Genomic DNA, 25,533 nt, shown 5'->3' on the forward strand with positions numbered 1-25,533 from the left:
CTAACAGACATTCTCCCCAGCCACTCTTCTTTTTTCTTGGCAGAATCTGTCTTCCACTACAGGGGCTGGAAATGCTGGATACTTCCCAGACTCCCTCAGTTAGGATATAGGGAGCAACCCAATCTAGCTAACGGTACTGAAACACAATCTAGTGAGAGGGAAACTAGGAAAGACTTTCATCCTAATAAAAAGACACATGAGAGAAAACGTCTTTATTCTTTGTCTAGCTATGCAGAAAAAGAGTTAACACAGCAGGCTATTGACGAAGTTGGCCTTTGGCTGGGGTCTGGGAACTTAGATTTTGAGAGGGTTCCCACCATTCCCACAGAGGAGTACCTCACTGTCTTAACTGTGCAAACAATGTGGTTTATACTAAATACGTGCTTTCCTTCCGGGAGTCTGGAATTTTGTACATGTTAGGCCCAGGGAATCTACCTGACTAGCCCCCAATAAAAATATGAGCACTGTCTAATGAGTTTCCCTGGTAGGCAATATTTAACATGTGTTGTAACAGCTTGTTGCTGAGGGAATTAAGCACATCCTGTGTGACTCCACTGGGAGATGGCTCTCCCAAGTATGCTCCTGGTTACCCTTGGCCTTCACCCCACTGACTTTTCCCTTTGTTGATTTTGTTTAGTATCCTTTTGTTGCAGCCAATCTTTTGTGCTGAGTCCTATGAGTTCTCCTACCAAATCATGGAACCTGACTTGGTCTTGGGGCCCCCAAAACACAAGCCAGTTGGGTGTCCAAAGGCAATATTTGGAACCGTAGCAGCCATATTTATAGCAACTACTAGAGGATAACCCTTAAGAATTGGAGAAAATATTCAAAAAATGAGTAGGGGGGAAAAAGGCAAGCAAGTGCAAGCTATGAACCTTGTGAAATGCATGATTGAGCTGCTGAATAAGCCTATGAACTTCCTACCTCCAGACATTTATGTTTAACATTTCAAAAATAAGACATCTTAGCATTTGCAATGGAAATAATCCTTATAACTTTTCCAAACTTACTAAAAAACTGATCATCTAAAAGTAAAATAGGATTACTTACAGACATTACTCTTTGTATATTTAAAATTTTAGATTAATTTCTCCAGAAAAGCAAGAAAATAAAAGAAGCATAGTTGGAAAACTTTTCATTTCATGGCATTTCTTCAAATAGTAATAACTAAAGTTGGAGAGTGCCTATATTTCAGTAGATTATTCAAAGCTTTGTCCATTTCATCTAAGTTACTGAATTTATTGGCAAAAATCATTGATGATATTCCTTTATGATTCTTTTAATAAGTGCAGAAACTGTCAGGATAGGTCACCTCTTTTATTTCTGACACCGGTAATTAGAGTCTTCTCTTTTTCCTGATCAGTCTGGCTAGAAGTTTATACATGTACTAGTTCTCCTCAAACAAGCAATTTCAGGTTTCATTAATTTTGTTTGCTTGTTTTCTGTTTGATTTCTCCTCTGATCTTTATTCTTTCTTCTAGTTACTACTTTGTTCCTTTTTCTAAGTGAAGGCTGGTTTGAGACTTTTCCTACTATTGGTGTTTAGTGCTATAAATTTCCCCTAAGTCTTGCTTGTAGGAGTTTACAACCCACCATTTTGACATATTATGTTGTCATTTTTATCCAGAACAACATACTTTCTCATTTCCTCTTGGAACCATGGGTTCTTTAGAAGTGTTATTTAGTTTTCAAATACTTGAGGATTTTCCATAGATGCTTTGTACAACTTGAATACATTTAAATGCATTAAAACTCCTTTTATAGGGGCGCTCGGTCAGTTAAGCATCTGCCTTCAATTCAGGTCATGATCCCAGGGTCCTGGGATCAAGCCCCTGATTCGGACTCCCAGCCAGCGGGTAGTCTGCTTCTCCCTCTCTCTGCCACACCCCCACTTCTGCTCTCTCTCATATAAATAAATAAAATCTTAAAAAACAAAACAAAACAAAACAAAAAAAACCTTCTTCTATGGTCAAGGATATGAACTAACTTGGTGAATATACTGTGTGCAGTGTAAGAAAATGTATATTCTGCCATTGTTGGGTGAAGTGTTTTATAAGTGTTATTTAGGTCATGTTAGTTGATTGTGATGTTCAAGTATTATACTGTATTGATTTCCTAATTATCCTGTCAGGTATTGAGAGAAACATATTGAAATCTCCAACTCTAATTATGGATGTTTCAATTTCTACTCACAGTTCTGTTTTTGCTTCGTGTATTTTGAAGTTCTGATATTAGGTGCATAAGTGTTTAGACCTGCTACATCTTCTTGATATACTGAACTCACTGTCATTATGAAACAGTATTCTTTTTACCCGGGTAAAATTCTTTGTCCTCAGATCAACTTTGTCCTTATTAATACATCTAGTTTTCTTTCAGTTGGTTTAGTTGACATACTACATATTTTCTTACATATAATTGGGTCTTGACTTTTTAATCCAATCTGACAAGCTCTGCTATTTAATTGGGGGCTTTGAATAATTTATATTAAATGTGATTATTGAGAGAGGTAGGTTTTATCATTTTGTTATTTTTTTATTTGCCTCATCTGCCCCCCCCTTTTTGGATTACTATTTTTTTATAATATCATTTTATCTCTTTTGTTGGCTTTTAGCTGTTAACTATTTTTTGTTGTTATTTTAGTCACTGCTAAAGGGTTTATAGTGTACACCTTTAACTTATCTACAGTCTACTTCAAGTAACATTAGATCAAACTTATATAAGAATCTACTTTGTAGATTTCCAGTATTCTTCTCCCAACTTGTGTTATTGCCATGCATTTCATTTATAACCCCCATACTACATTGTTATTTTTGTTTAAAGTCAATTATCTTTTTTAAAAAAGATATTATTTTTATATTTATAATTTTATAATATTACTTTAAAAAAGATATTATTATTGCACATAAGAAAATATAAGCACATTAAAAAGTACCAATCTTTATTCATAGGTATTTTTAAAACCATTCCTATGTGACTTCAACATTATTATTAGTACAAGTCAGATTACCCAAATTTAAACTTTTTCTTCCATTTATCTGATCTTCTAAGTAAAGTCATAAATGTTGCAGCTGTTTTTAAAAATGAAAGAGAAAGATTATTAAATTACTTAGGTCTGTAGTCTAAATGTTTAGTGAAACCTGGCTGAAGGAATTCAAAGGCTGGTTCCCTGACAACAGAGGTTCATCACTTCCCTGGGACAGACGGAAACATGGTTTTTTTCCTCCTTCCCTAACTCCAGAGGGCATATTTTGAACTACATAAAGCTAGAAATAGAGACTTTGACTCATTGACTCTCACATCTGTATAAATTTTTTATCTAAAAAAATATTAAGAGTTAAAAGTGCCAACTTGGATGGCCTTGACCATTCCACTAGAAATAATCTGATACATGTGAGGAATTAATGACATCTGCCAAGCTGTCTGCTAACTCCTCTTTTATTTCAACCTCCTTAACTCTTTACTTCGTCTCTTTGCCCTATAATCACCTATTCTGTACTCTTTCCTCCTTCCCTTGAAAGGCACTGTAGAAAAATGGCAAAGAACCTAAGCTGTAGTTAGAGTCGGACAGAGTGTAAGTCCCAGCTCCTTCATGTACTATTCTATAATCTCAGAAAGTTATTTTGCCTTCCTAGAGCTTACTTTCTTCATCTGTAATAGGAAAACAGTAATGGTACTTGATGACAGGGCTGCTAGACAGATTAAATCAAACAATATAGGCAAAACTCCTTGCCCATAGTAAGTGGTCAAATGTCATCCATTATTATTTCTTTATTTCATTTTGGGATTTTTAAAAGTAAGCTTATCAGGAGTAGGCTTATCAATCTACTTGTCTCAGACTTTCAGCAATTACTTTTTAAAGATATTTAAATAATAAGAAAAACAGGGCATCTATTACCAAGGTAGTTTGCATTTCCAGTGTTCTTCATTTCACTATGTAGATCCATTTAGTATCACTTCCCTTCTGCCTAAAGGATTTCATTTCTTATAGTGCAGGTTGGTAATGAATTCGTTCAGCTATTGTATCTCTGAAAAAGCCTTTATTTCACATCAATTTTGAAAGATTTCATTAGGTAGAGATCTAGGCTGACAGTTTCTTTCAGTAAAGATATTGCTGTACTATATTCTTATTTGCATCATTTCTGGCTAGAAATATACTGCCATCCTTTTTTTGTTCTTCCTGTGGATGTCTTTTTTTTTCTTTGACTACATTTAAGATTTTCTCTTTATCACAGATTTTGAACAGTTTGAATATGAAGTGCCTTGGTGTAATCTTCATGCTGGGGTTTATGGAGATTCTGAATCTGTTTACAGCTTTCATCATAGTTGGAAAACTTTCAGCCATTATTAGATTATTTTTTCCATCAGGCCTTCTTTCTCTTCTCCTTTAGGGACTCAAATTTCATGTATATTAGGTCACTTGAAATTACCCTACAACTCAAACATGTTCTGTTCATTTTAAAATTATTTCCCTTTTTTTGTGTGTTTCATTTTGGATCATTTATAGTGGTTTGTCTTCCACTTTACAAATGCTTCCTTCTGCAAAGTTTAATCTGCCACTAATCCCATCTCATCTATTTTTCATCTGACATCATAGTCTCCATCTTTAGAAGTTCATTGTGTTCCTAGTTAACTTTTGTACATACGGTTTACAGTTACAACTATTATAAAATATATACTTATCTGTTGATTCTAACCTCTGTATCAGTTTGGACTCAGTTTAAATGATTTTTCTTCTCATTATGGGTCTTATTTTCCCGCTTCATTGCATGCCTCGAATTTTTTCACTGGATGCTGAGTATGTTAATAAATATTTTTGCGTTTGCTTAGGAATGAAGTTAAATTATTTGAAAACTTGGAAGTTTCATACTTTTGGGTCTAGCTTTTAAGATTTGTTAAACTGGCCCAGAGCAATGCTCAGTCCTGGTCTAATTAATTATTCCTTGCTCCTGGAACAGGTAGGTTGTTGTGTGTACTCCACCTACTGTCCCATGAATCTTGAGGTTTTCAAGCCTGGTTTGTGGGAACAGGGACTATTTTTGGCCCTGCTGACAAGTACTGTTTCCTCTAATTCTTTTGTGTGGTTCTTCTCCACTCAGGAAGTGTTCCATACCTGTACTTGTCGAGTACTCTACTGAATACTTGAAGGGAACCCTCTGCAGGTCTTTGAGGTTCTCTCTCTGTGCTGTTTTCCCTCTCTATTACTCTGTTCTGTTAACTCTACTTGCCTCAGTTTTCCTAAACTTTTCAGCAACATCTACTGAATCCAGGGAGTCTACCATGCTCTAACCTGGCTTAATGTATCTTGCACCACAGCCCAGAAACCCTCTGGGGTAGTAAGGTAGTAAGCTGAGCAACCACAAGGCTCACCTTATTTCCATGTCTCAGGGATATCATCATTTGATGTCTGGTGTCTTAAAAATTTTTTGTTTCACAAATTTTGTCCATTTTTTGTTTGTCATGGGCTGGAGGGTAAATCTTATCCCTGTTATTCCTTCTTGACTAGAAGTCTAAGTTTCACTAGCTTATTATGTTTATTTCCCTGTACTGAACCATTGTAAATGGCATCTCAGTTCAATCATCCCTGATGGATTGGGGTCAAATCTTACACGGTTATGAAGGCTGACTCTTTAGATTGTTTCTGTGTGGGTCTTTTCACTAACTGCCTTAAAGGCAGTCATTCTTCTGTTTAAAAAGCACATTTCAAAGAAACAGTACTAAGGCTAAGGAATTTTAATGCTATGGGGAAGAATGTCTAGAAGTTTGTGCAGCTAAGTAAGTCACAAAGTGATTTTCATTCTACAGAGTTTCTATAAGAAGGATTTTTCTTCTTTTATAACTTTTGCAAATGAAAAGAACATTCATGGGAGGAGCAAGGAGATACTGAATGTGGAGGCAGGAAAAAGGAAGAATAGCAGAACTTGAGAAGGGATTGAAAATAAAACTTTCTAAGAAAAATCACAGAAACCAAAAATCTGATACATTTACACAGCAGACTTTGTCTTTTATTTATTTTAGAAAATAGTCTTTTCTTTCTTCCTACACAAAAATCCAGTGTTTACTTAACTAATATGCTAGGGTGAAATATTAGGCAAAGCAGATAGCTGGAAGCACGATTATTCCTTAATAAATATGAAAATAAAACATGGCAAGTTCTTGCAAGTGTAAGATAGTCAAGATGATTTCCATAGCATAGATTTTTATACCTGTAGCCCATGGGCTTTATTTGGTCTGCAGACATGTTGTATATGGCCTATGGAGTAAAGGCCACACCATGTTTTACAAAAGTGTTATTTGGCGGCCAATATTAATAAACTGGAAGATTTCATGAATTGGAGAGATTTCATATAAAAATATTGGGGAAAGACAGATGGTAGCACACAAGGCAGGTAGCAGATGTCACCTTTAGTTAGAGTCAGGCTTTTAGTTCACTACAGTGTCAGTGTCCATCATTCACTACTGTTTTCCCCATCACTGAACCACCCCTGGCCCTCTCAGCATTTTAGGTATTTAAGCTAGTGACACCTGATTGAGAGTATGTATGACAATATCCCAACAAATGTACCCATTTTTTTTTTAACTTAGAAAACAAACATATAAAAGCATCACTATATCTTTTTTTTTTTTTTTCCGGTAAGAGGAGATGGGATTTTCAGAAAGATAACATTGAAAAGAGTACTTATTTCCTACCAATCGTAGGAAAGCTGCACCTGAGGCACGTTTTAAACTGTAGATTCCTGGTGGTGTAGGAGGTAACCCAAAATGTTTATTTTTAACTAATTCACAGGTAATTCAGATACAGCTCACAGCTCACATTTGGAAGCCACAACCTATCTTCTGCCTATGTTTCAAAAAGTACACATAAAAAGAAACATAATTACAAAGAGTTAAAACAATGTTATTAGAAAATTGTTCTCTGGCACACTTTTTCTCATAATGCACTTTATTTAAACAGGAAAAACGTGAACTTTAGGTATACAGTAAGAGTAACTCTGTATTTAATTTTCAGTATTCACTTCAACCAAGAAAACTAGAAAAGCAAGCATTTTTTAAAAAAAGGTGCTATATATCAAATTTCTGTATATCAAAAATTTCTTTTTTGGGGGGGGTTTCTTTGCACCTCAGTGCTTTATAAGAGAACTGAAATAAGGGTCCAAGTTCCCCTTCCAACTGTAAAATGATCCAACTTCAGCTGTACCCAATATTTGTCAACCTCAGTTAAAAGAAAAATTTCAACTTAAAACTGTGCTATTACTGATAAGACATTCAAGTTTGCTTTTACTAAAACAGATTTTTAATTACTAATAAAAGAATGGGATTAACACGTCAAAAGTATGAGAAATGTTCGACTAACAGTAAAAAAGAAAAGCAGAAAAATTAAGTGTACTATTATATTAAAAATTAAAACTTTATTTGTAAAAATTCTCTTCAAAATCAAATAAATTTTTAGCATATTAAAATGGTACATGTGGGGCGCCTGGGTGGCTCAGTGGGTTAAGCCGCTGCCTTCGGCTCAGGTCATGATCCCAGGGTCCTGGAATCGAGCCCCGCATCGGGCTCTCTGCTTAGCCGGGAGCCTGCTTCCTTCCCTCTCTCTCTGCCTGCCTCTCTGCCTGCTTGTGATCTCTCTCTGCCAAATAAATAAATAAAATCTTTAAAAAAAAAATGGTACATGTTTCACATTAAGGAAGACTAAAGCATCAGTATGGCTCATCATTCTTTACTGTTTCCTCCTGGCTTTGGAGACATTACTGAAAATGAAAGATACAGAAGAGCAATCCAAGGAAGGGACCTGGAGATACGAATAGAAAGATGACTTACTTTCCAATTGCTGTACCTTCCAGTCTTGTACACTATATATGTATTACCTATTCTAAAAAATAAAAAAGTAGTCTTTATGTGCTATAATTAAATTAAAGCCTGTACAACACATCTCCTTCATAGGGCAACAAAACTATTTACTTAACAAAAGAACTACATGATCACTGAAACTATTTGCATGAGAACAGTATACAACTCTTAAGTGCAAAAAAAAAAAAGTAGAAAGAAAAAAAATGTGAAGGCAGTTAAGGAGAGGGTTAATAAGTGAATTTCTGTCTCAAAAAATGTTAGGATACAAATTCCACTTCTCTAAATAAAAGTGAGTGCCAACCAGCTATGTTGTGAATGAATTTTAAAACCACATGATAAACTAAAACCTAGAAACTTTTGGAGTTCTCCTATCAGATACTTTTTACAGCAACACATACAAAGCATGCAGGGCAGGGCTACTGAAAGAGCTGATTCAAAGGAGAAGAAAAGAAACTTTGTTAACAGTCACCAACAGTTTGGGGCTCTGTAAATAACAGCTGTCAACCAAACCAAAGGACAATTTTTAAATGAACTAAGAATGGAATGGAGAGTGGGTCAAAGTATTCTTAATTACAATACCTCAATAAGATCATTACTTCTAACCCTGAGCTAAAAGTTAATAAATGATTCTCACTATTAAAATGTAAACAGGCTTAAGGGACCAGACTGACGAGATTCACAATGTTGGTTCTCCCACTTAACTGTCTGTAATACTTTGGGAAAATCTCTACCTCGGCTTCTTTACCTGTAAAAATGAAGATAACAGTAGTATCTACCTTAAGGCTGCTTTGAGAATTAAATATTTACTACATTAAACAGTACACTTTATAAATGTGTGTATTATCATTATTATCTAAACATTCTTGTAAAACAATAACCCAGCCTCAAAGTACATCTTCTAGTCGTCTAAATCACTGGCTAAGAGAATTCGATGCATTATAAGAAAGCCTCCTCTATATTTAAAAAAAAAAAAAAAAAAATCAGGTAAAATATAATGTTTCTCAACAGAAAAATTCTGTATGTCATGAACTCTCCAAAATCTACTCTTCCCCTTACATAACACCATTTAGAACATTTTTGTTTCTTTCTGGTCTTTTCTAAAATTAAAGTTTTCCTGTTTGTATTTACCCAAAGAATACAAAAATACTAATTCAAAGGGATACATGCCCTCTGATGTTTATTAGCAGCATTATCTACAATAGACAAATTCTGGAAACTGCCCAAGAGTCCACCGACTGATGAATGAATAAAGAATATGTGCAATACACACATACTCAGGAATATTATTCAGCTGTAAAAAAAGAATGAACTCTTGTCATCTGCAACAACATAGATGGAGCTAGAGAGTATGATGCTAAGTGAATTAAGTCAGAGAAAGACAAACAGAATATTATTTCATTCATATGTGGAATTTAAGTAATAATAACAACAACAACAAAACAAACCAAAACCAAAACCAAAACCAAGTGGATGGGAAAAGAGAGAGGCAAACCAAGAAACAGACTCTTAATTATAGAGAACAAACTCATGGCTACCAGGGTGGAGGTGGGTAAAGGATGGACTGAATGGGTGATGGGGATTAAGGAGGGTACTTGTGATGAGCACCAGGTGTTGTATGGAAGTGTTGAATCACTGTATTATACCTCTGAAACTAATACAACACTATATGTTAACTAACTGGAATTTATTTATTTATTTAAGATTTTATTTATTTATTTGGCAGTCAGAGATCACAAGTAGGCAAGATGCAGGCAGATAGAGAGGGGAAGCAGGCTCCCCGCTGAGCAGAGAGCCCAATACGGGACTCGATCCCAGGACCCTGAGATCATGACCTGAGCCGAACGCAGAGCCTTTAGCCCACTGAGCCACCCAGGTGCCCCACTAACTGGAATTTAAATAAAAACTTTAAAAAACATAAAAATAAATTAAAACCATATCTATCTCCAAAAAAAGATATTTTATTTTAGATTCTTTAAAGATTTATTATGTTAAATACACTTTAAGACAATTTTTAATAATTTTAAATATATAAGACTAACTTCTCTGCTTTCATTTAATGAACAATGCATATTATCCAATTAAATTATGTAAGAAAAAAATTAAAGTTTTTATAAAAAATAAAACAAAATAAAAACTATGGTTATAATCATGCTTTACTAAGTTTTACCTTTTTTCTATTTAACATATTTCCATATTATAAAAAAACAACCTCTTTAAACCTAAATTTTTGAGGATCACAAAATTCCATTGTAAGGATTTAGAATAATTCATTCCTCCTGTCAGCTACTATATTGTTTCCAATTTTACACCATTATGAATAATGCAGTGATGAGCATTTAAACGTTTTTTAAAGATTTTCAAAAGGGTACTTTATTATCTTTATTTTACTCAACAGTTTATAGAAACTTGACTGCTAAGAAGACCACAGGTTAGGAGGAGACCTTGAGGGAAAAAAAGCTGAAAGGAATATACACTACCATTCCAAGAACGACTTTTGAAAAGCTCGTGAACAATTTAAAAAACTTAGATTCCAGCCTAGATTATGGAGTTCTTTTCCACATTTTCTATGCAAACTGAGGTAATTTCTTCCCTCTCTTTGATACTGTTCATTTTAAAAGATATTACTCACACAAGAAGCTATGTATCATTAACTTTGGAGTCAAACAGATTCAAAATCCCGGCTCCACAACCTACTAGCAAGTTGTGTGACCTATGACCACTCATTAAGTCTCCTAAGCCTTAGTTTTCTCATCTATAATTTAAGATAATAGCATCCACTGTACAGGATTGTTGTAAAAATAAATAATATTCTATGTGTCCAATTCTTTTTTTTTTAATATGTAATGACTGTAGTAATCAGTTTATTACACAGATTAATCATTCTTGAACGTACAAGCTCCAGAGGAGCAATTGGGTCTTTAAATATACACAAGTATTTCCATCAAATGAATTTTCACCCTTACATCCAGATAGACCTAAGCAGTTAAAAACATAAGAAAAATAAGAGCTATTAGCTATGTATTAACTGAGAAACCACATACAAACCAAAGAATGTGGAAGAGAGAAAGGGGCTGAAAGGACAAGGGTTGAAGGGTGGGGAGATACAAAAGATGTGGGACCAAAGCCCATCACACTTTATGTACTAATAGCTCCAATCCATTTAAATGTTGACCAGTTAAACTTAGTCCTTAAAATACAGGATGTGGGTAGAGATTAATCTGGTTGGTCATAACTTTCACCTAAGACGTAGGTCCTTCCAAAAACATGAATACAGAAACAGCTTCGTGTTCTTCACCTTGCTTTTCATAACTGTTCTGAGTTTAAACGGATTCCATTTAAAAACAATCTCCTACAGGTCAGTGGAGCTTTTCTTCCCCATCCAAGCACACACCATACCCACCACCCCTCACCTAGCCATTATCCAAATTTAAGTCAGTAAGGAAAACTTTTAGTCTCACACCTAGGTTACGCCTGGAGAACTGGCTTGTCACACACACACTTCTCTGCTAGGAGGCAATGTTGGTACAGAAGTACAGTATTTCTAGTTTGTTGTTCCAAGTATGTACAACACGCAGCACTGCTGTATCAGGTAAACATGTGCACAGGGGAAGATGAGGCGTGGGCTCATAGAAAGCAGTCAAATGGAAATCAAAAGGACTTTCTCTTTCAGAGTTCCCCTATCTTTATTTGTAGAGGTTATCCAATAATTTCTTTAATTACATCGCATACTTCTGAGTCCATTCCCGGGCTATTCTGTTGTACTTTTCTCTATCTGTTTTGTAGATCCGAGCAATCTCAGGCACTAAAGGGTCATCTGGATTGGGATCACACAACAGAGAACAGATGGACAAGAGTACTTTTTAAATAGTTAGTGCTGGGGCGCCTGGGTGGCTCAGTGGGTTAAGCCGCTGCCTTCGGCTCAGGTCATGATCTCAGGGTCCTGGGATCGAGTCCCGCATCGGGCTCTCTGCTCAGCAGGGGAGCCTGCTTCCCTCTCTCTCTGCCTGCCTCTCCATCTACTTGTGATTTCTCTCTGTCAAATAAATAAATAAAATCTTTAAAAAAAAAAAAAAAAAGAAATAGTTAGTGCTGGAGACCACTGTGACCGGAGAATATCCAGACAAATGCTGCCATTACTGTTAATATTTGGATGATAAATTCTGGTTGTAAATGCAGCCTTAGGTGGCTTGAAGGGGTAATCTGTTGGGAAATGAATTGTCAAAAAAAATACTCCACCCTGATAGGGACTGTCATTTGGCCCCATTATTGTAGCTTGCCAGTGGAACATATCTTCTCCAACAGGACCTGCTGAACACTGTGCTGGGGGGGTCCCGTGCCAGGTCATTCAATTCCTTGTGGATTCTCTTCAGAGCCATCGTGGGAGGCGGGTGGCGGCGGCCCCCGGGCGGGGACAGGGACAGGGGAGGGACGGGGAAGGGGCGAGGGGGCGCGAGGCCTCCTCGGTGATCGCGGGTCGGCCGGAGAAGATGGGGAGTTCGGGAGCGCAGGTCCGGCAGGACGGACTGAGGGCCGAGGCCCACTTGGCTCCTGAGCCTGCCGCAGCCGTCACCGCATCACCGGGCGGCGGCCCCTTTATGCGCTGCAGTCCGAGCCGCCGCCGCCGCTACCACCGCCGCCTCCGTAGCTACCTCTTCCACCTAATCTCCTCTATGTGTCCAATTCTTAAAATAGTGTCTAGCACATAGTAAATACACAAACAGCATCATATCACTTAGTTTCCAATATTCAATGTTTTGGTCGTCTCAAAGACATCATAAATATGTGTGGTCTGTGTATAAATTATCGGCTTAATCTACAGATTATGATGGCACAGATAAATATTTACAAACTGATATATTACATAGTTTTTAAAATATTATTCAGTCTAAAAAGCTAATTGTCAAAATATAGAGATATGAAAAGCTCTGGCGCCTGGGAGGCTCAGTTGGTTGAGTAACTGCCTTTGGCTCAGGTAATGATCCTGGAGTACCAGGATCGAGTCCCATATTGGGCTCCCTGCTCAGCAGGGAGTCTGCTTCTCCCTCTGATCTCTCCCCTCTCACACTCTCTCTTTCATTCTCTTTCTCCCTCTCAAAATAAATAAATAAAATCTTAAAAAAAAAAAAAGAAAATCTCTGTAAGATCCCTCATTTTTTAAAGATTAAATAATAGTTTTAATGGAATCGTAAGAAATGAATTCCATCATTGAAACAATTTCTCTTCTTGGGATGCCTGGGTGGCTCAGTTGGTTAAGACTCTGCCTTGGGCTTGGGTCATGATTTCAGAGTCCTGGGATAGAGCCCGGTGTTGGGCTCCTGGCTCAGCCAGGAGGAGTCTCCTTCTCCCTTGCCCCTCTGCTTGTGCTTTTTCTCTCACTATCTCTCTCTCCCTCTCTCTCAAATAAATAAAATCTTAAAAAAAAATTATTTCTCTTCCAACAGAATAAATTAAGTCTTTTTTTCCCACATGATTAAAGGTCAAATATATTTAAAAGAATGCTAAGTGAATTCGGAGTAATTTATAAGCTAGAGTAACATTAATTCTCCTGTTTTTTTTTTTTTTCCTTATAGCTATTTGGTAATTTTAAAGCAGTAGAAAAGGAAAGTGCACCAGCTACCATCAGGTACACTTTATTACTTTTTTAAGATTTTATTTTTTTATTTGACAGAGAGATAGAAAGGACCAGAGAGCACAAGCTAAGGTGGTGGTGGGGAGGGGATGGCCAAGGGAGAAGGAGACTCCTGATTCCAAGATCCTCAGATCATGACCTGAGCCAAAGGCAGCTACTTAACCCACCAAGCCACCCAGATGCCCCTTATGTACACTTTATTAATCCTTTAGCCCACTTGGCCAGCTGAGACATATTTTGAGAGTCCTATACAGAATTTTGTTATTACTTAACAATCAACTAAGTGACTTAGGCAATCAACTATGTGTAAATAGCCTAGAGGTTTAGCATTATATTGTTTTAGAAATAAAGAATAAAGCAAGTCCTGAGTTGGTAAAATACTAAATATATTTTAAAGTTATACTTCCTACATCACATTTGCTATAGCACATAAAGTATTTATCTAAATTACAAATGGAAAGAAAGGCTTATTACAAACTTTTTAGGATTTGCTGTCTGCCAAGTATAATGCTAACTTCTAAGAGGATTAAAAAAATTTTGTAGCAAAAGCAATTTGCAGACAACATCCCCAATTATTTTTAAGTTTTGAATCCTACAGATAACTATAATCATAATAATTAAGTATAAAAGCTGACAGGAAAGTCACATTAGTGGCAAATAAATAACCTTACAAAGGCAGAACATTAAACAACAGGATGTGATTTTTATTTTAAACACCCTTTCTGAATTTATAGTTTAGATAGCTCACTTTAAATATAATTCCTAATCTCAGAATAAGTGAACCAAACTAACTTATGTACAAAGAATTTCCAATTGAACATCAAACATACTTTAGAGTCAAGATCCTTTGTCAGCTTGTCTTGTTAAAGTGGCAGATAGCAACAAATGATAAATATCTTTCAATGAATAGCTGACAAAACTCAGTAAGAACTGAGAAAAATTACTTCCCATTTGACCCAATGCTCTCAGCCTCAGTGAGGTTTCCTCGTTATGTTAAGCTTCTTATTTTATTTGACCGTCATTGACTGCAATAATCCTTATACTTACTGTTCATTTTCTGCAGACATAGATTAGGGCCATCACTGTTCAAATTATTACTGTGCTTATTCATTGTTTTCTAATAGCTAATGGTTTCCTATCCACATTTTTTTAAACCTAGGTTTTAAGTTTTTTGGTAGGAACCATTTCCTTTTATTTTTCAACATTTCTCAAAACACAGAAAAAAGTTCTGAACAGAGTCACAAATACTTTATAGCCATGTAATTGGTTTAGACAAAAACCAAATGACATACAAGACAAAAATAAATTTATGTTACTTATAAAACATTTCTAATTGTTGCTAATTTAACTGTAGTCCAACAATCCTGTCGGTATGTCTTTTTCTACCAATTTCCATATTTTTCACATATTCAAAGGGATATGGCAGATTTCCTCACTTTATTTCCTTTAAAATGTCAACCATTTTAGTCTTAACATGACCTATATGTAGCTACCATGTCTAAAAAGATCTTACATAGGGGCACCTGGATAGGACAGTCAGTTAGATACCCAACTCTTGGCTTTGGCTCAGGTTGCAATCTCGAGCTATGAGATCAAGGTGCATTAGGCTCCTTGCTTAGTGCAGCGTCTGCTTGAAATTCTATCTCCCGCTCCACCCCTCATCTAAAATAAATAAATACATCTTTAAAAACCAATAGCAATAATAAATAAAATAAATAAAACATTTACATAAAAAACAAACTGATAACCAAGGCATAGCAAATGACCTAACCAAGACAATGTATACTAGAGAGGCTGAAATTTGGGTGATAAAGAGACAAATCATGTGTTAAATATCAAGTGGCAAGTCAATAAAACCAAGTTCTTTTCCATCCCCCCCAAAACCTAGCATATGGTCTATAATTTATCTATGCATACTATAGTGAAAATCCGCTAAACTAGAAACAAATGGAGATCAGACGTTAGGAACTCTGGCAAAAACAATAAATGAATCCCCAATATCTATTCTCCTTGATTAGTTTTGGGATAGTCAGCAAGAAACTAGAATTCCTAGCTTCCATAGCAAGTAGGGAAGGCCGGTATAAATAGAAGTCACTAGGTAAGTCTTTCAAGAAAACTTTTTGAAAGGATCAGATTTATCTGAAAGGTACACCCTGTTTTGCCATTTTTCCCATTTCTTCCATATTCTGCCTGCCTGTAAAGACAACATATTTTGAACAGAATGCTGGCAGTCATTTTGTGACCACAGGCCATCTTGAGGAGGAAAGCCATGCATCAAGGAGGTAGAAAAGAAGAGGTCTGAGTTCACTACCAGTCTTGAAACTGTCATACTTGCTCTGGAGTATTGTGCTTGGATTTTATGATATATTAGAGAAAAATATATACCTAAACCCTCCTACACTGTTAGTGGGAATGCAAGCTGGTGCAACCACTCTGGAAAACAGCATGGAAATTCCTCATAAAGTTGAAAATAGAGGTACCCAATGACCCAGCAATTGCACTACTGGGTATTAACCCTAAAGATACAAATGTAGTGATCTGAAAGGGCACATGCACCTGAATGTTTATAGCAGCAATGTCCACAATAGCCAAACTATGGAAAGAACCTAGAGGTCCATCAACAGATGAATGGATTAAGAAGATGTGGTATATATATACAATGGAATACTATGCAGATATCGAAAGAAATGACATCTTGCCATTTGTGATGACGTGGATGGAACTAGAGGGTATTAGGCTTAGCGAAATAAGTGAATTGGAGAAAGACAACTATCACGTGATCTCCCTGATATGAGGAAGTCGAGAAGCAACATGGGGGATTTGGGGGTAGGAAAAGAATAAATGAAACAAGATGGGATCAGGAGGGAGCTAACCATAAAAGACTCTTAATCTCACAAAACAAACTGAGGGTTGCGGGAGGGAGTGGGGTAGGGAGAGGGTGGTATGAACATTGGGGAGGGTATGTGCTAAGGTGAGTGTTGTAAAGTGTGTAAACCTGGCGATTCACAGACCTGTACCTTTGGGGCTAATAATACACTATATGTTAATAAAAGAAAAGAAAAATATAACCCTAGCTTCTTTAGGCCATTGAACCTTGTACACTGTATTTAGGTCTCTTGTACTAGCAATTTCTAATTGGAAAAAGTGGAACCAACAATTCATTGCATTAGTCTTGGATAGGGCAAGCACAAAGAATATCCCAGGCAGCATTTCTCAAATCAGCACTCCTATTATGAGAGATGTTAGGAGATGTACTATGATTTCTGTAGTTACTGACAAATAAATGAAAAATTATATATATATAAATAAAATCTGGGAGATTAATGAGGTTTATTCATTATTAATGAGGTTTAGTTAGGAAGTGTGCCCAAACATATATTCTAAACAATTTTAGTTTTTATGCTATACAACACTGCCAGGAATACAGCAACCTAAGATTTACAAATATTGGGTAATAGCTCTGTGTGTTTGTGAGATTATGAACATGTATTTTAACATATATTATAAACATGTATTTAAATATACTAGAATTTATATACCTGAGAGTGTTGTATTTCAAAATAGATACTTTAGAAGGATACATATGTTTGTCCTCAAACATAATATCAGAAAAATTTCTGGGGCTCTTTTTTAAAATTACATTGAGAGTCATATTTTAAAAATCATTCCTTTTACTTTATAAGCATTTTTCATTTTAATTTAAGTTTAATGTTTAATTCCTCTTAAAATACTCACCTTTCTAAAACAATAACACATCTTTAATTGAATCAAACCTACTTTCCAAGGTATACTGCCAAAAAGGAGATTAAAAAAAACATGTTATATGTTTCAAAAGTAACTCCAAAACAGGAGATGTAATATTCTAAAAATGAGTACTGTGAAGAGAATGACATTTATTTTTGCAAGTCACACTAAGTGTATAAAAATCACATATATCAGTAAGTGCAGATTAAGTGAAAGAAACATGTAACCCAAGGAACAAAGTAGTGCCATAAACTGAAACAAAAAAGTACATTAAAGTTCATATATTACATTTACCTGTGTTTAAAAAAAAAAAACAAACAAAACTGTTATAAATCAGAGTATACCAAAAATAATAACAGGTAGTATTTATTAAATACTTAGTTTGCATTAGGCACTACTTGAAGTGCTTATGTATATTAACTCATTTGGTCCTTTAAAAATTCCATAAAGGGGCACCTGGGTGGCTCAGTGGGTTAAAGCATCTGCATTAGGCTCAGGTCATGATCTCAGGGTCCTGGGAATGAGCCCCGCATCAAGCTTTCTGATCAGTGGGGAGCCTGCTTCCTCTCTCTCTCTCTCTCTGCCTGCCTCTCTGCCTACTTGTGATCTCTGTCTGTCAAATAAATAAATAAGATCTTAAAATAAATAAATAAAATTTTTTAAAAAATCCACAAAAAGGGGCACCTGGGTGGCTCATTTGGTTGAGCAACTGCCTTGGCTCAGATCATGATCCTGGAATCCCAGGATCAAGTCCTTCATAGGGCTCCCTGCTCAGTGGGGAGTCTGCTTCTCTCTCCAACCCTCCCCACTCTGGTGCGCGCTCTCTCTCTCTCATATAAATAAAAACTTAAAAAAAAAAAAAATTCTGGGGCACCTCGGTGGCTCAGTGGGTTAAGCTTCTGCCTTCAGTTCAGGTCATGATCCCAGGGTCCTGGGATCGAGCCCCACATCTGGTTCTCTGCTCAGCAGGGAGCCTGCTACCCCACCCCACCCTGCCTGCCTACTTGTGATCTCTGTCAAATAAATAAATAAAATATTTTTTAAAAAGTCCTATGAGAGGCTTGATCATTATCTTCATTTTGCAGATGAGGAAATTAAAGTACACTGAGGTTAAGAAACTTGCACAAGCTAAAGCATACTCAGAAATCAAAACCCAAGAAGACCAGCTCCATTGTCTATGCTCTAAATACCATGCTATTCTGTCTCTCTAAATCAAGCAGGTGTGGTCAACACCATGCACAGCTGCATCTAAAAACAATTCATATATACTCAGATAGGTACATGTTCATAAAGTTTTACAAGACAGTTTTACATGTTGTTTAATTTAATCTTCACAGCTGTTCTATGTCAGTATATCCTGTCAATAGATGGACTTAGTTGACATGAATTCAAGTAATTAAAGCTCTGTGGTCATAGATTATTCCACTTATCTGCTGCCTTAGAAATGTGTCCTTTCTGTGCCTTGCGGAGGGTCTGGCAGAGAAAAGGGATTCAGTGTATATTTACTGAATAAAGAACAACTAAAAAAGGAGCTGGACATCAGAATGTGGTCAGATTGGTCCCGATTCATCAATACAACTATTATAAAAACACTTAGCTAGCTTGGCTCATCAACAGTGATTCTTTAGTATCCATTTAGGTGGAAGAACAGTATCACTCATTTTTCAATTAAATCTTAGTATCTCAATACAATCGTAAAATTCCTTTGAAGTCAGAAGTCTTGATGTACTAACATAAACACTAAGACTTAGATGTATACTTAAAAAATGACTCAGGATGGTCTTCATTTACACTATGAGTATGATATATTCTGTGACCACATTAGAACATTTTCTTTCATTTAAAGATTAAAGGAAATTCCTATTAAACTTTAATAATGGAGAATATAGTCTAGATTTTTCATTGTAAGGATTGTATCATATGAATGTTGGAGGGTATGTTAGCTTGAATTATAACTAAAGTAACAATATTGCTGGGTACTATGTAATAACATAGTTCCGTTTTGCTATTCATTTGTATACACCTCAAAGCAGTGCTAGAATTTTGAAGTTCTGATTGAAGTGAACTGAATGATACATATCTACAATTTAGTTTTACCTATTTTAGTTTTGATAATTGATCATTTCTGAACTAAAGTTTCTATTCTACTATATATATAGAGAGAGAGATACATATATTTTAATTATTAGCATTTTGTTTTTTGTTTTACAACACTTATTCTAGCTTTCATGAAGTACAGCTATTATAGCTTTGGCAGATTTTCACATAATACTTAAAAAATTGAGATATGTTATATTTGATAGACTGCCTGACACTTATACCTTAAACTAAGTATAGATACGAGAAGGATGAATTATACTATGTTCAAATAACTCCATAAAATTACATCTCAGCATAAGTCAAGAATATGAAAGATACTGAGGAGGGAATAAATCAAAACCTTTCAATGAGGGAAATTCCTGTATCAAAGTACTGATTTTTTACTTCAAAACTGAATTGTATTATGTTCTCCAGAAGAGATATCGGACTACACTAAGACTTAAAATGATCAATCATCTCTTAATAGTTTAAATGTTTATTTTAAAATGATACTTTTCTAGAAAAAGTGTGTTAAGTAATACTTAGTAGTGCTGGGAGAAACTAAATTTCTTAAAAGGGTTCCCTAATTTTAAAAACTTCCCAGGCTCTATCTCTTTTTCAAAAAACTCCAAGAAGAAACAAATGGAAAACACCAACTTTGAATATTTCTACCACATTCTCAAGTTATATAATCATTCTAACATTAAGTTATTCTACAAGAAAGTTTCATTTTTCCCTCACAGACTACATTAGAGCTAAGTGGAAAAGCATCAAAACATGAAAACAATATTGTATACAAAACATTCCATCAGGCATCCTTCCAACAAAATAGCTCTCCTTGTCCTGGAGGCAACTTGTGTGATCTGAATAGGTTTAAAAAAAAAAAAAAAAAAAAAGCATGTGTTTATGTAAAAGGAAATGTACCATCCATCAATAGAAAAAAAAAAAAAGAATACTTTCAGTTGAAAATAATTTGTTTCCATTTCTACTCAGAGCATCCTAAACCAATAAAGAAAACTGATATTTTAGGGGCTTGCAGGGGGTGGTATACAAATGAGATGGGCTGCACACATGGTGTATAGTTTCTTCTAAGCTGTACATCAGTAGTTAACAAGTGGTAAACACCAATAAAATTCATTGACACAGTGTTAGCTTCCAACCACTTCAAATTGTTTAGGAACCTCATTTTTTGTTGAAGGGGATGCTTTCCTTTGTAGGAAAAAATAAATTCTCCCATACATCTGTATGTTTACCTTAAAACTAATATGATGGCTTTCTGTTGGAAAATTTGATCATAACATGTGACAACTAAGCGTTTCTATAGGAAAACAAACAAAAAACAAAAACAGCTTAACCAGATAGAAAAACCTAGAATCAAATTCCAACACTTGAATTGAAATGATGACTTTCTCTGTTTCCCAACTTGAAACTGCTGGAGTACATGAGGGCAATGAAGTCACTGGTAAGATTTAGGGCATACCCATGCCAATAATACACACAAGTACATTGAAGTTCCACCTTTCAGTTAACTTTGAAAAGGAAAACCTTATAACTAAGTATAGCAGATTGAGAAAGGATGTAATATAAGCATCAAATAAGTGGTATTCCTCTGCATTAGAAAAAAAGTATAAAAAGTAATATTATATTTTAAATTATAAATCTGAAGGAGATGAATACACATACTTCAGATGACAAGAAAATGGAATATAAATTTCAAAACCTCTGGGTAGTGTATCAACTATGCTACAATAGAAAACTAAAATTAAAAAAAAAAACCTTCAGGTAATACAGAATTTTGTGATTATAGAAATTTCCCATATCTGAGCTGTCTGATAGAGCAGTTACAAGCCACAAGTGGCTACTGAGCACCTCAAATATGGTTAGTGGGAACGAAAACTTGAATCTTAAATTGCGTTTAATTAAATTAATGTAAAATTTTCCACATGTATCTGGGACTGTAACATTGGACAGTGCAGCACTAAAGAAGTAGGGAGAAATATTTGTACCTTAAGTTCTGATTCAAATAGTAAAAGTCTTGTACATGGGCATATACCTAGGTGTTTCTGAGACAGTTTTTTTATTTTTTTTAAATTCTTGTGACGTATGAAGAGAAAAGGACTATGACACAACATAAAAATGATGCTGCATTTGTGGGGACAAATTTTCTATACTCATTTTCTAGAGAGGACTAGAATATTGGTTTACAAGTTGGCTCCAAGTTGTAATTTTCTTAGGCGGCTTCCAAAAATATGGATGCCTGGGTCTCATCCCTCCACCTTTGGTTTAATTGGTTTGGGTTGGGTCCTGGGCACAAAAAAATTTTAAAGCTACCCTGGTGATTCTAACATGCAGCCAGAGTTGAGTACTACTAAACTAGAAAGAAAATGAGAAAATGTTTATTAGGCATAGATGCAGTATGCAACTTAAGACATTTCTTTGCTGGTAGGCAAAGAGGGCCTTTGACAACCCAAATTTATGTCAAAACACCTGAGGGTTAAATATGAGCTACACATTCTAAACATTCAGAAGTGACTTGGGTTATACAATCATAAATTTTTATCAGTGAATAGTATTCAATTATGTAAAAGAGATTAGAAACGAAGGAAATAACTGAAATACTGAGTGTCAACTTGCCTTTGCCACTTTCATGTATATTTTATTTCATCCTCAACCTAACTTGGGAGGTAGATATTACTAATTTGCTTAACGATGTGGAAAGTAGATTTAAAGATATTCTCTAGGATTGGACATATGTTTGTCAAACAGTAAAGTCCACACTCCACAGTAGAAGGATTCTCTCTGGGGAAGTTTATTTCAGTAAAATTTCACACTGGAATCAAACAACAAAAAGGAAAAGAGGAAGAAAGAAAAAGGAGGATTCAGTGGTGGAATATAAGGCAAACACAGGATATAAGGATATAAGGCAAACACACTAAAACAGGTACTTTAACCAGTCTGGGTTCCCGCATTATCCAGGTATCTGATAGCAAACCCTGGGAAAAACAGGTTTGTCTGTGGTTCAAATCTACACCAGCCTCTACACCAGACCATTTAGGAGTAGCTGCCTTTTATCCTAAGAACTTAAACCTTTGGTCTCCTACTGCCTCATAACCTATTTGGTAGAGTCACACATTCTTCGGACAGGATAGAACAAGATGCTTATTCACAGCTAGCTGCCTGACACTAAACAGGGATAAGATAGGGGTTTTAAAGAGTTTTTAATTTTACCCCCTCCACTTAAAGGATTATTGGAACTCCCCACAGAGCATGTTATAGACCACAGTTTTGATATGGTATATTTACACTGAGCATAGAACTTTTATTTTAACCTAGGCCATGAAAGTCTTACATTAATTTACTCATTAAAAGCCATCTATTAAAAATTCAGTTCCTGAGTTGTTCAACCCCTTTTAATCTTCAATTTAAGGGAGAAAGTTTCTCAGAGGAAAAAAAAAAAAAGGTAAACCCAGAGCAACCCGCACACCCTACATATCAGGACTAATCCTTCTACCCTGAGACTCAGTGTCTTTTCTCCTTTTTCAGGCTCCCACTCTGTGAAGTGACATTAACACAATGGTGTTACATTTAGTTACATCTGAGGTTAGAAAGAGTATCTTCAGTCCATGATCTAATTAATGGCACAGACTTCTCCCAAAGCATATTCCAAAATAAGAATACATTGATAGGATTAACTCCTAAATGCACTGGCTTAGGGTATGGTAGTGTTTCATTTCAATTTCAAATGGTATTTATTACTATTTAATTATACTACCAAAAAAAGTTTCATAACTCAAAATTACAAACTCTTGTGAAAAAAGAGGAAGCAGCAGCAGTAGCTTATCCCCACTAGCCCTTTTCTCCCCAGTATGTTTGAGGACCTGAAAAAAAAACCAACTAAGTTGATATAAGAAAAGCTATGATGTTTCCCCATCCAATCCTTAGCCGATTAAAAGTGGACTAAAACGAGGATTAGACCTGTTTTTTCTTAATAATAAACAATACATAAACTCCATTTTTTAAAAAATGATACCTATTATCTACACAGAAACAACTGATTAGCCAATTCTCACATTTACTTCCTGCATTGGAGGCAGGCCTCCAGAAAAAGACAATGTAAGTTCTACAACTTTTGATCCCTATTTTAGTGCCAAAATTCATCCTTTAAATTGGCATTCGTTTTAATAGTTTGTATATGTGTTACTTGTGACACGAAAAGTTATATATAAATATTTTTGGATGTTAGTAATCAGCCTCCAAAAACTAAGTAGGCTTTACATGCAGTAAACATTTGGTGGCACAAATGTAAATTCAAAAGGCAAACCTAAAAAAATGGCAAAAGTCGTAATTCTCTAATTATAAAAGTGAAAGTCACTACAAATTAATCTTTCCTTTCTTAATAAGTAACCATAGATATTTTTCTAGCCTTAATTCCAGCTTCCATCCTACCTTCTCCCCCACACATACTCCCACAAATGCCCTAGAACATCAAAGTTAGGACACAATGTTGTTATGAAAAAGTAGAATACGTTTAGGATTGGTTAACAGCAGTTAGTTTGCCTGTGTATGCAATCAGTGAACCAATACAAGCACAGACTTAATAAAAAATACTAATGATATTAAAAGGAGAAATAATGTTTATCAAAGCACCACCACAGGCAAGCAGTAAGCATGATGCAAGTTTTCACTTTGATCCTGCTAACCCAGTCATCACGAATTTGGGAGAATACCAACCCTTGTTTCCAAAATACAGCGACTTTTCTCTATTTTCCAATCCTTAGCAAAACTCTACAGACGTAGATTTTTAAGTCCTGCTCATTAGTTACCAGTGCCCTTCATCCCGCAGATTAGTTGTCCTACATTTTGTTTAGGTCTCCGCCTTGAAAACAAACCCGATTGCCCCATTTTCTGAGAGGTAAACTCAGCTCCAGGCAGCTCCCTATGAAGTCACCGCGTTTGTTGTTTCAAAGATGCAATTAAACGAACATGACACAAGGCTGTCGAAGAGATTAGTTGGAAGTGTGTGGAGGTGTCAGTCACATATGTGGAAGACCCATGAAAACTGTATGGCTACAAATCTATTTTAGTTGTAATATTTCTCCCCATGCCCCCTTCTCCAATATATTCACAACATCGGGCAATTAAACTTGGTGAGAACTTACTCGACTTTAGCAAGGTTTAGCTTTCCAGCTTTCTGTACTTCGAATCCAGCAATGAGCAAAGGCGGGGTGGGGGTGGGGGTGGGGGTGGGGGACTTACCCCAGGCACCGAGAAGAAAAGCAATAAAAGAGCTTGCATCAGGCAGCGTCTCTCCCTCTGCCCCTCTTCCTCCCTTCCCACCCCCTCTTCTCTAAGCCCTTACATATACACATTCTTCTGGGCGGCCTCTCACCACAGCATGTCCACAGTCATTTACAGAAATTAGAAACAGACTCCGGGATCCCTTCCCATAGCACGCACAGCGCAGAGCTGTGCTAGCAGGATGGGGCGATGTCACTCCCTGCTACCTCGCAATCTCTTACTCCCCCTCTGGGGTTTCCTTCCCAAGAATCCGGCCTTCCTCCACGGAGAAGGCGGGGGGAAATTCACAGTGAAATTCCTAATTCACTACGAAACTCCGTCTCATCCTTCCCCACCCAGCACCTCAGCGCGAAAACCAAAGAGAAGTTCCTTCCCCACCAGGGCAGCAGAGGAGTTGGTTTCAGGGGCCAGAGCAGGAGCTGGGAGAGGAGAGGGAGCGTGGTGTACTTGGTTTTGCACTTCTGCATGTCCACCCCAGAGCCCAGGGTTGCTCTCGTCCTTACCCGCTCGTCCGGAGACCGGTGCTGCTACTGGAGCGCGAGGCGCGGGCTGAGGGGACGCGGCGTCGGGGCGGGCCGCCGGCAGCAGCCTCGGGCGTCGAGAGCCACCACCTCTTCTCCGCCGAGCCGCTGCGGGCGTGGGCCGAAGGAGCTGAAGAAGGAGCCTGGGGAGGGGGAGAAGAGGAGCAGCATCTCCTCCTCCTCCACGCCTCGGAAACGCCCCTCCAGCGGCGACCCCCGCCGACCGCCTGACCCCCGAGCGCTGGAGTTCCCCGTCCGCCCTCCCGGGCTCTGCGAGCCTCCCAGAGCGACGCCCAGACTCTCCTCAGCGGGGCGGCTCAACTCCTGCGGCCGGCTCCGAGAGCTGCCGAGCGGGCTGAGGCGGACCGGGGAGCGAGGGACTGCCGCGCGCCAGCGAGACCGTCTCGAGGGGCC

The 25,533-nt window shown here is 36.8% G+C and overlaps 1 protein-coding gene and 1 pseudogene across 10 annotated transcripts in view; both read right to left on the reverse strand.

Annotated features, from left to right (window-relative positions):
- Window positions 1–25,244, reverse strand: part of PTPN13 (protein tyrosine phosphatase non-receptor type 13) — a 207,050-nt gene extending 181,806 nt beyond the window's left edge. For all 10 annotated transcript variants that reach the window (XM_044224592.1, XM_044224594.1, XM_044224593.1 and 7 more), the window contains exon 1: window positions 25,102–25,244. The gene's annotated coding sequence lies outside the window, so the exon portion shown is untranslated. The remainder of the gene's footprint in view (window positions 1–25,101) is intronic.
- On the reverse strand, window positions 10,688–12,348 carry LOC122889450 (annotated as a pseudogene).
- Window positions 25,245–25,533: the final 289 nt, after the last annotated feature.

The sequence above is a fragment of the Neovison vison genome, chromosome 11 (genome assembly GCF_020171115.1).
Source record: "Neovison vison isolate M4711 chromosome 11, ASM_NN_V1, whole genome shotgun sequence".
In the NCBI taxonomy this organism is placed as follows: Eukaryota; Metazoa; Chordata; class Mammalia; order Carnivora; family Mustelidae; genus Neogale; species Neogale vison.